Consider the following 14,315-nt stretch of genomic DNA (forward strand, 5'->3'; position numbering starts at 1 on the left):
TGGTCATTTTTGCATCTATTTTTGGTCATTTTGTGTCTTTTTTAGTCATTTTTGCATCTATTTTTGGTCATTTTGTGTCTTTTTTGTCATTTTGCATCTATTTTTGGTCATTTTGTGTCTTTTTTAGTCATTTTTGCATCTATTTTTGTCCTTTTGTGTCTTTTTTTGTCATTTTGCATCTATTTTTGGTCATTTTGTGTCTTTTTTAGTCATTTTTGCATCTATTTTTGGTCATTTAGTGTCTTTAGTCATTTTTGCATCTATTTTTTGGTCATTTTGTTTCTTTTTTTAGTAGTTTTTGCATCTATTTTTGGTCCTTTTGTGTCTTTTTTGGGTAATCTGGATTTGTTAACTTTATTTTAATTTCTTTCACATAACCTTTTTTTTAAAGCTTCTTTTTATCACACATTTTTATTTGTCAGTTTTTGTCACATGTCAATAAAAAAGAACACTGAAAAATAGTGAAATCTGTGGGAAGTTACTCGACTCCACATGTTCAGATCTTTTCCAAACGTCTCATGTTTGCAGTCAAAGTCATAGCGCCCCCTACTGACAACAAGAAATCAGCCTCATAGAAGTCTGTAGTACGGGAGCGCCGCCAGTCCTCTAACACGTCGGCAGGATGTGGGCAGGGACAGGGTCCCCGCGGTTCATAACTGCTTTTAATTATCAAATATTTACTTTTAATTTTCACTAATATTTATTTTTTTGAACAAATATTTATTTATTTTGACTAATATTTAGCGCTAATTTTTTCTAAAATTCTTTTGAAAAAATCTTTTAGATTTTTAAAAACATCAAACAAATGAATCACAAATCAATAAATAAAATGAACCATTAAATAGTTGAGTTTAAAAAATGTAAATTAAAACATAAATTTCACGTCATGATTTCCTACATTTGTTTTTAATATTTTTTGGTGCATTCAATGGCTTATTGTCATTTATCTATCTTCTGTCAATGACAAATCTATTAATTTGCCATTAAATGTTAGAACATTATTTTTTAAAAATAAATGAAGAAATTAATTCATAAATCAAATGTGAAAAAAATATTTCTCTGTTTTTGATTTATTTGAAAATATATTTACCTTTATATTCCATTCCCAAAATTATCTTCATGATTTTCTTTTATTTATTTATAGAGATTCATTTTTAATGCATTTAATTTGATAAAAAAGATACATCTAAAACTGAAACAAATAAAAAATTAACTGTATGTTGCATCATCAAAAAATGAATGCAAACATAAAAAACATATTTTGTTGGTTTATTGTGGAAATATTTATTTATTTATTATTATTATTATTATTATTATTATTGGCTGCTGATGTCTCCATCCAGCTGATTACTGACATTTAAACAATAATTTTTTATCTTTAAAGTTTTCTGAAATGTAAACTTAAATATATGCAAATGATCCATTTCCAGGACATAAATCTGAACATTGGAGAAAGAAAATTTTACTGTTATTATTTTATTTTGTTGACTAATTTGATTCAAAGTTTTTGACTTTTATCATTTAATAAATCAGAAAATCCTGAAGATAAATATAAGACTACATCTGGTTTTCAAATAAGAAAATGACTCTGGATTGTGAAGGTAATGTCTTTATTCCTCTTTAAAACAGAATCAGATTTACATTTGTTAGAAGCTGCTGTTCTCGTGAGTCTTTAAACCTTTATTGAGATCAATCACGACAGACATTAGCAGCTACAAGACGCTGCTCCAAAAAAAACTTGATTCAAGAGAAAATCAGAGTTCAGCCCTGAGATCATTTCACCGTTTATAAGAAGAAAACATTTGAGACATTAAAGAAACAATCAGAGATTCAAATGTTAAACAAAGTGAAGCTTCATCCAACATTCAGACCACAGGACAGGAAGTCGTCTCCGTCCTACAGACGACACAGAGACACTGAGGAGTCATAGAACAACCAGAACCCAGGATAAAGAGGTTCAGTGAATGTGGTATTGAAGGTGTGGAGGTGGATCAGTCTGTCAGAGGAGACTCTGTAGAAGGACAGAGAGCCAGCAGGACAGTCCACATACACTCCTACTCTACCAGACCGGGAGGAGGAGGAGGAGGAGAAGGAGAACAAGGAGGAGGAGGAGGAGGAGGAGGAGGAGGGGGAGGAGGAGGGGGAGGAGAAGGAGAACAAGGAGGAGAAGAGGACTGTTTCTCTGTTATTGTGCCAGACAGAGTAACCAACACCAGAGCACCACAGACTCCAGGACTGATCATTTCTTTCAAACCCACAGTCTTCACTCTTTCCTTTCCTGTTGATTCCTCTGTAACTCACTGCTACATTAACTCTTCCTCTCCACTCGACCTCCCAGTAACAGCGACCAGTCAGACCATCTCTACACAGCAGCTGAGGCCAGTACTCAAATCTCTCTGGATGATCAGGATATGACTGATCCTCTCTAACACGTGTCACCTTCCTGTTGTTCTCAGACAGTTTGAGGTTTCTGTGTGCTGTGTTTGTGTCCAGTGTGAGTTGACAGATATCTAATGAAGAGAAAAAGACACAACACAGCAGCAGTTTATCATCAGACACATCTGAGGGGTTTATTCTTTCTTTGTGTCCTCATGTTGTTCATTTCTATAAAGTTTAATGATGACACATGTTGTCAGTCATGTTTTAATGAATACATATCACAACTATTAACTTTGTATTTAAAGCTGTTTTGTCTTCATTAGTCAAATGTAATCCACACTTACACTTCCTCACACCAGGTGTTAACCTGTGCTCTCCACAATGGTCCACCCTGGAGGAAGAAACACAGTCACAATGATTTTCTATCCAAAATGAGTCCTAACTGCTGTTCAACATGAAGCAGAGCTCCTCAGTTTATTGGTCTTGCTCTTTGGTCAACCAAGGAAAATGAGATGGGTCGAAGGTCATGGGGGTGTAAATACTTGCAAAGGCTGTCCATACCTGAGAGTGTCTGTCTGTCCATACCTAAGAGTGTCTGTCTGTCTGTCCATACCTGAGAGTGTCTGTCTGTCTGTCCATACCTGAGAGTGTCTGTCTGTCTGTCCATACCTGAGAGTGTCTGTCTGTCCATCCATACCTGAGAGTGTCCAGTCTGCATCGTGGATCCTCCAGCAACTTGACTCCTGCGTCTCCTGGATGATTGTAGCTCAGGTCCAGCTCTCTCAGATGGGAGGGGTTGGAGCTCAGAGCTGAGGCCAGAGAAGAACAGCCTTCCTCTGATATCAGACAGCCTGACAGACTGGAATTAAGTAAATAACATGAATACAGGGTTTAAGAAAACTATCTCAGGAGGATAACCCTACAGAAGTTGCCCATCTTCACTCTCATGGAGCTAAATTTAAATTGAACTTAAAGGATTTAAAAGATCAATTGTTAATGATAATGAATACTGACCTGAGGGTTTTCAATTCACATAGTGGACTCTTCAATCCAACAGACAGAAGCTTCACTCCTGAATCTTGCAGGTCATTGTTACTCAGGTCCAGGTCTCTCAGACTAGAGGACTCGGAGCTCAGAGCTTAGGCCAGAGAAGAACAGCTTTCCTCTGAGATCAGACAGCCTGACAGCCTGAAACCAGGAGAATATCACAGCAGGAACAACAGGAAATTCAAAAAGATGTTGACAATCTTCCCTTTCGAGAGCCTGAAGCATGATGAGCAAGATTTCAAATATCAACTTTTTAACAATCAGCAGAACGCAGACCTGAGGGTTTTCAGTTTACATAGTGGACTCTGCAGTCCAACAGACAGAAGCTTCACTCCTGAATCGTTCAGGTCGTTGTTACTCAGGTCCAGGTCTCTCAGACTAGAGGACTGGGAGCTCAGAGCTGAGGACAGAGATTCACAGCTTCCCGTTGACAGGTTACAGCCAATTACCCTTAAAATAATTGTACGTATTCATCAAGATTAGATTAAATATTTCATGTGTTTGAAAGACATGTTTTCAATAATGCAATTACTCTTATGTTAGCGTGCTATTTTGACAAAAAAATGTTTTAGCTAGGAGACATTTGTCTGTGCAGATTTGTGTTTTGCAGTTTTAACAGAGATGTACATGATTAAAATGACTGGGCTTAAACTTTTATTTAATTATTATCTGTGATTTTTTTCTTTCAGTGTACTTATGACAAATAAAGCAAACAAAGACATCCTTAAGAGAAATGGCTCTTCAAAACCAGTGTGGCACTTTAGAAATAGTTTCATACTGACTTTAGGGTTTTCAGTTCACATAATGGACTCTTCATTCCAGCAGACAGAAGATTCACTCCTGAATCCTGCAGGTTGTTGTTACTCAGGTCCAGGTCTCTCAGACTAGAGGGCTGGGAGATGAGGACTGAGGACAGAGCCTTGCAGCTTCTCTCTGAGAGCTTACAGCCAATTAACCTGGAGAGGATAAGAGATTAAGAGACACAAAATGTATTACTTGTCTTATTACAGAAAGCATGTATCATGTTGTTCATATAGCCACTCACAGAGCTTTGTTGGAGGCTTTGACCACTGGCAGCAGCCTCAGAAGAGCCTCCTCTGAAGCAGAGTATTTCTTCAGGTCAAACACGTCCAGATCTGTTTCTGATGACAGTAAGATGAAGACCAGAGCTGACCACTGAGCAGGAGACAGTTTAACTATGGAGAGACTTCCTGATCTTAGGGACTGTTGGATCTGCTCCACTAGAGAATGATCATTCAGTTCATTCAGACAGTGGAACAGGTTGATGCTTCTCTCTGCAGACAGATCGTCACTGATCTTCTTCTTGATGTACTGGACTGTTTCTTGGTTGGTCTGTGAGCTATTTTCTGTCTGTGTCAGCAGACCTCGTAGGAGATTCTGATTGGTCTGCAGAGAAAGACCCAGGAGGAAGCGGAGGAACAAGTCCAGGTGTCCATTTGGACTCTGCAAGGCCTTGTCCACAGCACTCTGGTAGAGATGTTTAAGTTCAGGTTTCTCTCTGAAGAATTTAGGTAACCAGGAGGTTGTTTTTTCTTCTGCCATCAGATTGACTCCAGACTTGATGAAGGTCAGATGGACATGAAGAGCAGCCAGAAACTCCTGAACACTCAGATGGACGAAGCAGAACACCCTGTCCTCGTACAGTTCACTCTCCTCTCTAAAGACCTGTGTGAACACTCCTGAATACTTTGAGGCTGCTGTGATATCGATGCCACACTCTGTCAGGTCTGAGTCATAGAAGATCAGGTTTCCTTTCTGCAGCTGATCAAAAGCCAGTTTTCCCAGTGACTCAATCATCTTCCTGCTCTCTGGACTCCAGTGTGGATCTCTCTCAAATTTCCCATGATACTTGACGTTTGTCCGTTTGGACTGAACCACCAGGAAGTGGATGTACATCTCAGTCAGGGTCTTGGGCAGCTCTCCTCCCTCTCTGGTTTTCATCAGCTTCTCCAGAACTCCAGCAGAGATCCAGCAGAAGACTGGGATGTGGCACATGATGTGGAGGCTTCGTGATGTCTTGATGTGGGAGATGATTCTGCCAGCCTGCTCCTCATCTGTGAATCTCTTCCTGAAGTACTCCTCCTTTTGTGGGTCAGTGAACCCTCTGACCTCTGTCACCATGACAACAAAGGGATCAGCAGGGATCTGATTGGCTGCTGCAGGTCATGTGGTTATCCAGAGGCGAGCAGAGGGAAGCAGTTTCCCCCTGATGAGGTTTGTCAGCAGCACATCCACTGAGGTGGACTCTGTGACATCAGTCAGGACCTCAGTGTTGTGGAAGTCCAGAGGAAGTCGACACTCATCCAGACCGTCAAAGATCAACACAACGTGGAACTCTTCAAACCTGCAGATTCCTGCTGCTTTGGTTTCAGAAAAGAAGTGATGAACAAGTTCCACCAAGCTGAACTTTTTCTCTTTCAGCCCATTCAGCTCTCTGAAGGTGAATGGAAATGTGAAGTGGATGTCCAGGTTGGTTTTGTCTTCAGCCCAGTCCAGAGTGAACTTCTGTGTTAAGACTGTTTTCCCAATGCCAGCCACTCCCTTTGTCAGCACTGTTCTGATTGGTTTATCTCTTCCAGGTGGGGCTTTAAAGATGTTTTCTTGACTGATTGTTGTTTCTGGTCTGTCTGGTTTCCTGGATGCTGTTTCAATCTGTCTGACCTCATGTTCCGTGTTGACCTCTGCAGTTTCTTCCTTTAAGATGTAGATCTCTGTGTAGATCTGATTCAGAAGGATCTGGTTTCCTGCTTTAGTGATCCCCTCAAACACAGACTGGAACTTCTCTTGTAATTTGGATTTGAATTTTCTCTGGCACTCAGCAAGAATCTCTGAATGAGGAGAACAATGAAACCAATGAGGGGTTGTTACAGTGAATGAGAGTCATGAACTTGTTTTCTAACAAGTGTTCACATTTCTTTATGTATGAAATCTGTTCAGCTCGATTGATAACTACAGCAGGTCCTGAAAAGGTGAAACCTGAGACCAGTCCAGATCGAGTCCAATCGAGGGAAGTAATATTGTCCAAACAAACTTACAGACTTCATTATTTTTGTTCTCTGAGAGACTTTAATTGTCTTTCTCTGCTGGTTGTGTTTTTTGTTTCTTGTTCTATAATCCAAAGTGCGACACAACAAACGTGTCTATATTTGTAGATCAGAGAGACGTTAACTACACACCTCATGTTTGTTGAACTCTGTAATCTACAACTTCAATCTTTGTTACATCCATTTTTAAAATGAATAATGATTCTGACTTACCTTCAGGTTCGAAGGAGGTGTTTGATAATTTCTTCACTAGTTCATTCTGATTTATCTTCTCTAAAACGGTTCTGGTCACTTTAATGGTGTTTATACTGTAGGTCTGGAACATCTGATCTATGGTTTTCATCCGGTTTGAATTCTCCAGTCGACTCTTTGGGATTGCTGGGAGGTCTTCAAGCGCCCCCTGCAGGAACCACTTGAATTTTTCAAAGTCCTCAGCTCCCAAATCTTCTAAAGTTCTGAAGAGGACCTCTTGAAGTGTCGCCATTTGTTCTCCCTACCAAGGTCCAAAAGATGCCAAAAATAAATTGTCACCTTAAAATTTAAGATTGAGTTATGATGAGGACAGTTTTATTAGTCCCCAGAGCCAGCTGCTGAAGCCGGGGGTCAGCACGCCCACTTTCACTGCACCCAACCCTTATGCCTCACTCTGCGGGTGGTCGGCCCAAAGGTCAGCGGATCCAGGGTTGGGCCCCGAGGTACACTTGTTTTCATGGTTCTGCTTCATAAGGGTCTTGTTCAGCAGTAAGGGTAGAACGGAGTGTGAGATGGACAGGCGGTTTGGTGCAGCGTCAGCAGTGATGCGGGCGTTGTACCTGACCGTCGTGGTGAAGAAGGAGCTGAGCCTGAAGGCAAAGCTCTTGATTTACCGCTCCATCTACGTTCCAACCCTCACCTATGGTCATGAGCTTTGGGTCGTGACCGAAAGAACGAGATCACGGATACAAGCGGCTGAAATGAGTTTCCTCCGTAGAGTGGCTGGGCTCAGCCTTAGAGATAGGGGGAGGAGCTCAGACATCCGGAGGGAGCTCTGAGTAGAGACGCTGCTCCTTCTCCTCTCAAGGAGCCAGCTGAGGTGATTTGGGCATCTGGTAAGGATCCTCCCGGGCGCCTCCTGTTAGAGGAGTTCCAGGTCCAACTGGTAGGAGGCCCCGGGGAAGACCCAGAACATGGTGGAGGGATTATATCTCTCTCCTGGCCTGGGAACGCCTCGGGGTCCAAGAGGAGCTGGACGTTGTGGCTGGGGAGAGGGACGCCTAGAATGCCCTGCTTAGCCTGCTGCCCCCGCGACCCGGCCCCGGATAAGCGGAGGAAAATGGATGATTACTATCCGTCAAAATAAATGCCAGGCTTTATCTAAAATATAAAAAAAGAAATAAACCACAGGGAGTCTTCATATAAAAATAGAATATGTCACCAAAACAAAGAAAACAAAATTTCTCATTTACTTTATACAGAAGATACTGACTCAATAATAGTATCTGTCAGCTTTGTCAGGACACTAAACTGTACCGGACTAATGAGAGAGATCTGTTCATCTGTCTTTGTATCATATAAAAGTTGTAGGTCAGAGGTCAGGTGGATGGTGATTGTTCAAATCAAAAACGAGGTTTCAAGTCACTGTTGACTTTTTCCATTTTAACAAAGAGATTGTCAAACAGAATCATAAACATTTAACATCTGGAACAAATGAAACACCCTTCTCAGGGATTTTTGTTGTTTGCTTTTGCTAATTGAGTTGATGAATCTGGGAGGCATCATATTCCTCTGGAATCAAATTAGCTGTTCTAACAGCAAATCAATAATAAATAAACACAATTTTACATTGTTTACATATGAATATAAATGTTGTGTTTCTCTGAAAAGCATCTCTGTATCATCAGTCAATTATTTTCTTATATTGTTGCTACAGTCGTATCAAATGTATTTGTTATTTTGTGACTTTATCTTGATGTGACTTTTGCATTTTAATCAGTGTTGGATGTCAGAGAAAAGTTTCTATGACTTTATGTTTTAATTATTAGAGTATTGAACCTTAATGGAATATTTGATTATAGCACTTAATTTATCATGAAGTGAAAAATGTATGATTGACAGAATGTCTACATATCACATTGAGACACACTGTGTACAATAATACTCAACAACAATACTCAGTTATCCCAACTCACCAGCAGTGATTCACACTGCCGGTTATATATTGTAACATTAATTATAATTCACAATAGATTTGAATAAAGATGATAAACAATGTTTGAGTTGCTGCATCTCTCATCCTGGTTAAATGACTAATAGAAAAAATGTTCAGAGATTCCTTCCTGTATCATTCATTCATTCATTACCATTAACCGTTTATCCGCAATCAGGTCGCGGGGGCTGGAGCCGATCCCAGCTGTCATTGGGCGAGAGGCGGGGTACACCCTGGACAGGACGCCAGACTATCGCAGGGCTGACACATAGAGACAGACAATCACACTCTCATTCACACCTACGGGCAATTTAGAGTCCCCAATTAAACCTAAGTGCATGTTTTTGGACTGTGGGAGGAAGCCGGAGTACCCGGTGGGAACCCACGCTGACACGGGGAGAACATGCAAACTCCACACAGAAGAGCCGCAGGCATTTTATGATATTTTATTACCTGTTAATCTCTGACCACCCACCAGCTTCAGACTCTGAACATCCATCACTGAGTGGCACTGGTTGTAAAAAATGTTTGTCAGTTTGTTGTGACCTTCAATAGGACAATAAAACTTTTCCAACAGAAACACTTATGGCACACACAGCTGACAAGCTTTTACAAACACAAAGTTAAAACTGTTTAAAACAGAAAAAAGACAAAAAATGAAAAGGCCAAATTATTGTCAGAACTCAAACTTCACGCAGGTATTTCTGTTTTTCTGGTCACTCAGTGTGATTTAACAACAGGCTGAATTTCAGCTTCTTCAAACTAAACGATCTTGCTCCTAATTGTGTTTCGTTCTTTCCAGCAGTTCAGTCAACAGAGCAACAGAACACATCACTACCAGCACCATCTCTACTGTTATCAGATCAATTTAACTCACGCTGACACAAACACGATGAAAACTGTTGTTACGTTACCTTCTGATGGTGAAAATAATCTGCATCACGCTGACGAGTGAAGGTGAAATGAATTCAAACCAACCAGAGAAAGAACAAACGTGTAACTGACAGCAGGAGGTTTTCAAAGGTCTGTAGATTCACACAGTCTCAACTCTCTGAACTCATCTTCAAACTCAAGTGTTCTTTAAGGAAATATGATGACAGAGCAGCTCTGAACTTTGGAGTGAACTCAAGTCAAAAATTAACAGAGCGTATGAAACATCATACGACCATGAAGGTCTCATATTACAATTTATACTCAGTGACTTTTATGTTCTGACAAGGAAATAAAAACTGTCAAAGTCTCATTTATTTCTGTAGGTCAGAATGGGACAAATTGTTCTCTTCTTAATTATTATTAATATTCATTATTATAACATCTGTGGTACACATGCTGTATGAGGAAATTGTTTGTAAGGACTATGTCTTCTCAAATAGAAGATATTTTAGGACAGTATGTTTGCTGAAGGTGTGTATTGGGACAGTATGTGGAAAATGTGATTGTCTCCAGTTTTAACAAGTACATTGGTCTCTATGGGTCTCTATGTGACAGTTTTTTTTCCTATGGCATTTATGAGGACAGTGTGTGTGAGGACAGTATTTATGAGGATGGTGTTGTAGGGATTTTAGGTTGTCCGAAAATAAATATATGGATAATTGTAAACGGGGCAGCATTTATGTTGTAAAGGTATGCTTAGATATACGTCACTTTGGATAAAAGCGTCTGCTAAATGACATTGTAGAATTGTTGCAGAACTGTAAAAAAAAGAAAAGAAATGGCATTACCATAAATGCTATTGCTCCCATGGGGAAATCCAATATGTAAGGATGAACCTGAACAACACTTGTATGGATCCCGTAGTTCAAAAACGTGGTTAGATGACTATCAGAATTGTTAATAATTATCAGAAATAATTATTAATTATAATAAATAATATGACTTGATTTACTCTAGTGACCTCGAGTTGGGGCACCACTTTGTAAAACAGAGAAAAGAGCCAATTCACCCACATCAGTCTCATAAAGTTACTAAAATCAACTCAATTTGGAACAATGATTAAAAATTAATTTAATAATTATAATAAAATTACCATCTTCATATTTAGCAGCGGTGGAAGGACTTTGGAATTCTTTTCACAACAGAGGCTGACATTAAATGGACAGCAGGTATATTCCAAAAATGTTTTTATTCTAAACAAGCAAGTAAAGCAAATAAAAGCACACAATCTATGGAGTATAGAGATCTACAAGGTTTAAAATAAGATGATCTACAGTGAGAGGGAAAGAGTCATAAAACCATAAAGATGGCTGTGTGGGAGGAAGTAGTGTGTAAGCAAATCAAATAAGTTGCTAGTTATTCTGCAGGTATGGTTTAATTTCTGTGTAAAGCAAGATTAACATTCAGCTTCAAGTGATGTGACTACACAAATATGACAACAATAATACTTAAAACACACATAAACCAAATCATCAATTACAGGATAGAACTTGTAAATTCATTTTTCGCTTGCTCTGTTTCTTTGAGGTAGTCTTCTCTGGCGGTTGTAGTGAACTTTGTGTTCAGTAATTCAACTGTCTGGAGAGTAGGATGCAGGAGGCCTCAAACCTGAGATGCAGGAGGTGAGGAAGGGAGGATGAGGGTAGAGATGTTGTCACCTTCGAAGGCAGAGGAGAAGAGGAGGATAAAAGGGGACATCCAGGGCTTTTTACAGTAGACCCCATGTGGTGTCAGAGGTCTTCTGGACCAATGAAGTGATCACACATTTGTAAGGGTCCAAAACACCATCATGGGGAGGAGAGAGGGAGGTTTTCTTGCCAGAGAGCCAAAATGGAGGCCCCAGATGAAAATGTTGCTGCATTTTAATTTACATCTGTTCAAATCCACAAATGGACCAAAGATCACATGTGGCAAGATCCCAACAGTGTCTACTTGAATACTGAAATATTTGTGGACAAGTGTTAAATGAGGGCAGTATGATTGTCTACACTGTAAACAAGAACAATGGCTTGCATAGGGACAGCTGTTTGTCAAACTCTACACTCCTGCCTGTCCTCTCCGCTCTGCATCAGCCAAACAGCTGGCGACTCCCACCCTGCGTGGGTCAACTCGCCACAAAACCTCCTCCAGACTTTTCTCTGTCTTGGCTCCCAAATGGTGGAAGGAGCTCCCCATCGACATCAGGACCTCAGACAGCCTGGACATCTTCCACCAGGCTGAAGACCTATCTCTTCCAACAATACCTCGGTTACGTCATGGTCACCTAACATATATATATATTTTTAAAAAAATGCTCGTCTACTGTCTTTTTTTCTCTTCTTTTCTTCTTGAACATATAGCACTCCTGTAGCAATGACAGTTGGCTCTTAAAATGATGTACTTACTTGATTCCTGTGGTCTATGTCTAGTACCTTCAGGTTGAATCACTTATTGTAAGTCGCTTTGGACAAAAGCGTCAGCTAAATGACATGTAATGTAATGTAATGCCAGCTAAATGACATGTTATGTAATGTAATGTCAGCTAAATGACATGTAATGTAATGCATTAACAAACATTTCAGTGACTATTGCACATTAAACTTATTGCAAGACATATTTTTACAAATAAATTCTAAATCTTTCTTCTTTTTTGAGTTTGTATATTAAATGTAAACTGTCAATTTATAACATTATCAATTGTTTCTGATCCCAGTTCATACAGTCATGGAAAAAATGATTAGACCACCTTGTTTTCTTCAGTTTCTTGTTCATTTTAATGTCTGGTTCAACTAAAGGTTCATTTGTTTGGACAAATATAATGATAACAACAAAAATATCTGATAAGAGTTTAATTTAAGAGCTGATATCTAGACATTTAACATGGTTTTATTCATAATGATTTTGGTTATTATCAAGAAAGTTTCCATGATTGTAGATTTAAAAATGACCAAAAAAGACACAAAATGACAAAAATAAATGAAAAAATGACCAAAAAAGACACAAAATGACCAAAAATAGATGTAAAAATGAATAAAAAATACACAAAATGACCAAAAATACAGTCATGGAAAAAAATATTAGATCTTTGTTTTCTTCAGTTTCTTGTTCATTTTAATATCTGGTACAACTAAAGGTTCATTTGTTTGGACAAATATAATGATAACAACAAAAATAGCTATATATATATATATATATATATATATATATATATATATATATATATATTGTTAGTATAACAGCAGTTCTTTGTTTTTTTCTGGAGGAAGACCTCTCTTTCTTTGAGCTACAGGACAAAATTCCTGACATTATTTTAGATTAAACATAACAAATATTAAAGCTCAGACTGGATGGATTTACTGAAGATATTTTTAACTGTTTCTGTTTCTACAGGAGTACCGCAAGAAACACAAGGACGCTCGCAGGAAGCTGAAGTCCTCCCAGAGGAGCTGAGGATTCTGGGAGCTGAAGTCCTCCCAGAGGAGCTGAGGATTCTGGGAGCTGGAGTCCTCCCAGAGGAGCTGAGGATTCTGGGAGCTGAAGTCTCTTTGTTTCAGTCTGGACTCCAGAATCAGCAGCTGACTCATTGTTTCTCTCCTCTCTGTCCTGTTTTGTGGCTCAGACTGATTTAAGCTTCAGCAGGAGACGAGAAATATCAACTGAAGACACAGACGTGGAGAGAAAGTTCAAGATGATCAGATTATGAGATTTATTTTTTATTTTAAAGTAAATATTGAGATATTTTGTGGTCTGTTGAAGCTGCATCTGGTCTGGTTTTCTTATGAGTTTCCATTAAAACAATGCTGCAAACTAACTTCTGGACAATCTGCAGCAGCTTATTATATAATTATAAAAAACGTATATCTTTGCCTATCTATTTTTGGTCATTTTGTGTATTTTTTAGTCATTTTTACATCTAGTTGTGGTCATTTTGTGTCTTTTTTTTGTAATTTTTACATCTAATTTTGGTCATTTAGTGTCTTTTTTTGGTCATTTTTGCATCTATTTCTGTCACTTTGTGTCTTTTTTAGTCATTTTTGCATCTATTTTTTTTTGTCATTTTGTGTCTTTTTTTTAGTCATTTTTACATCTAATTTTGGTCATTTAGTGTCTTTTTTTGGTCATTTTTGCATCTATTTCTGTCACTTTGTGTCTTTTTTAGTCATTTTTGCATCTATTTTTTGGTCATTTTATTTCTTTTTTTAGTCATTTTTGCATCTATTTTTGGTCCTTTTGTGTCTTTTTTGGGTAATCTGGAATTGTTAACTTTATTTTAATTTCTTTCACATAACCTTTTTTTTTAAAGCTTCTTTTTATCACACATTTTTATTTGTCAGTTTTTGTCACATGTCAATAAAAAAGAACACTGAAAAATAGTGAAATCTGTGGGAAGTTACTCGACTCCACATGTTCAGATCTTTTCCAAACGTCTCATGTTTGCAGTCAAAGTCATAGCGCCCCCTACTGACAACAGGAAATCAGCCTCATAGAAGTCTATAGGACGGGAGCGCCGCCAGTCCTTGAACACGTCGGCAGGATGTGGGCAGGGACAGAGGTCACCGCGGTTAATAACTGCTTTTAATTATCAAATATTTACTTTTAATTTTCACTCATATTTATTTTTTTGAACAAATATTTATTTTGACTAATATTTAGCGCTAATTTTTTCTAAAATTCTTTTGAAAAAATCTTTTAGATTTTTAAAAACAACAAACAAATGAATCACAAAT

General features: G+C 38.5%; 1 pseudogene; it reads right to left on the bottom strand.

Annotated features, from left to right (window-relative positions):
• Nucleotides 1-1,596: 1,596 nt before the first annotated feature.
• LOC131968841 (NACHT, LRR and PYD domains-containing protein 12-like) lies at nucleotides 1,597-6,975 on the bottom strand (annotated as a pseudogene).
• Nucleotides 6,976-14,315: the final 7,340 nt, after the last annotated feature.

This window comes from Centropristis striata, chromosome 3 (genome assembly GCF_030273125.1).
Source record: "Centropristis striata isolate RG_2023a ecotype Rhode Island chromosome 3, C.striata_1.0, whole genome shotgun sequence".
In the NCBI taxonomy this organism is placed as follows: domain Eukaryota; kingdom Metazoa; phylum Chordata; class Actinopteri; order Perciformes; family Serranidae; genus Centropristis; species Centropristis striata.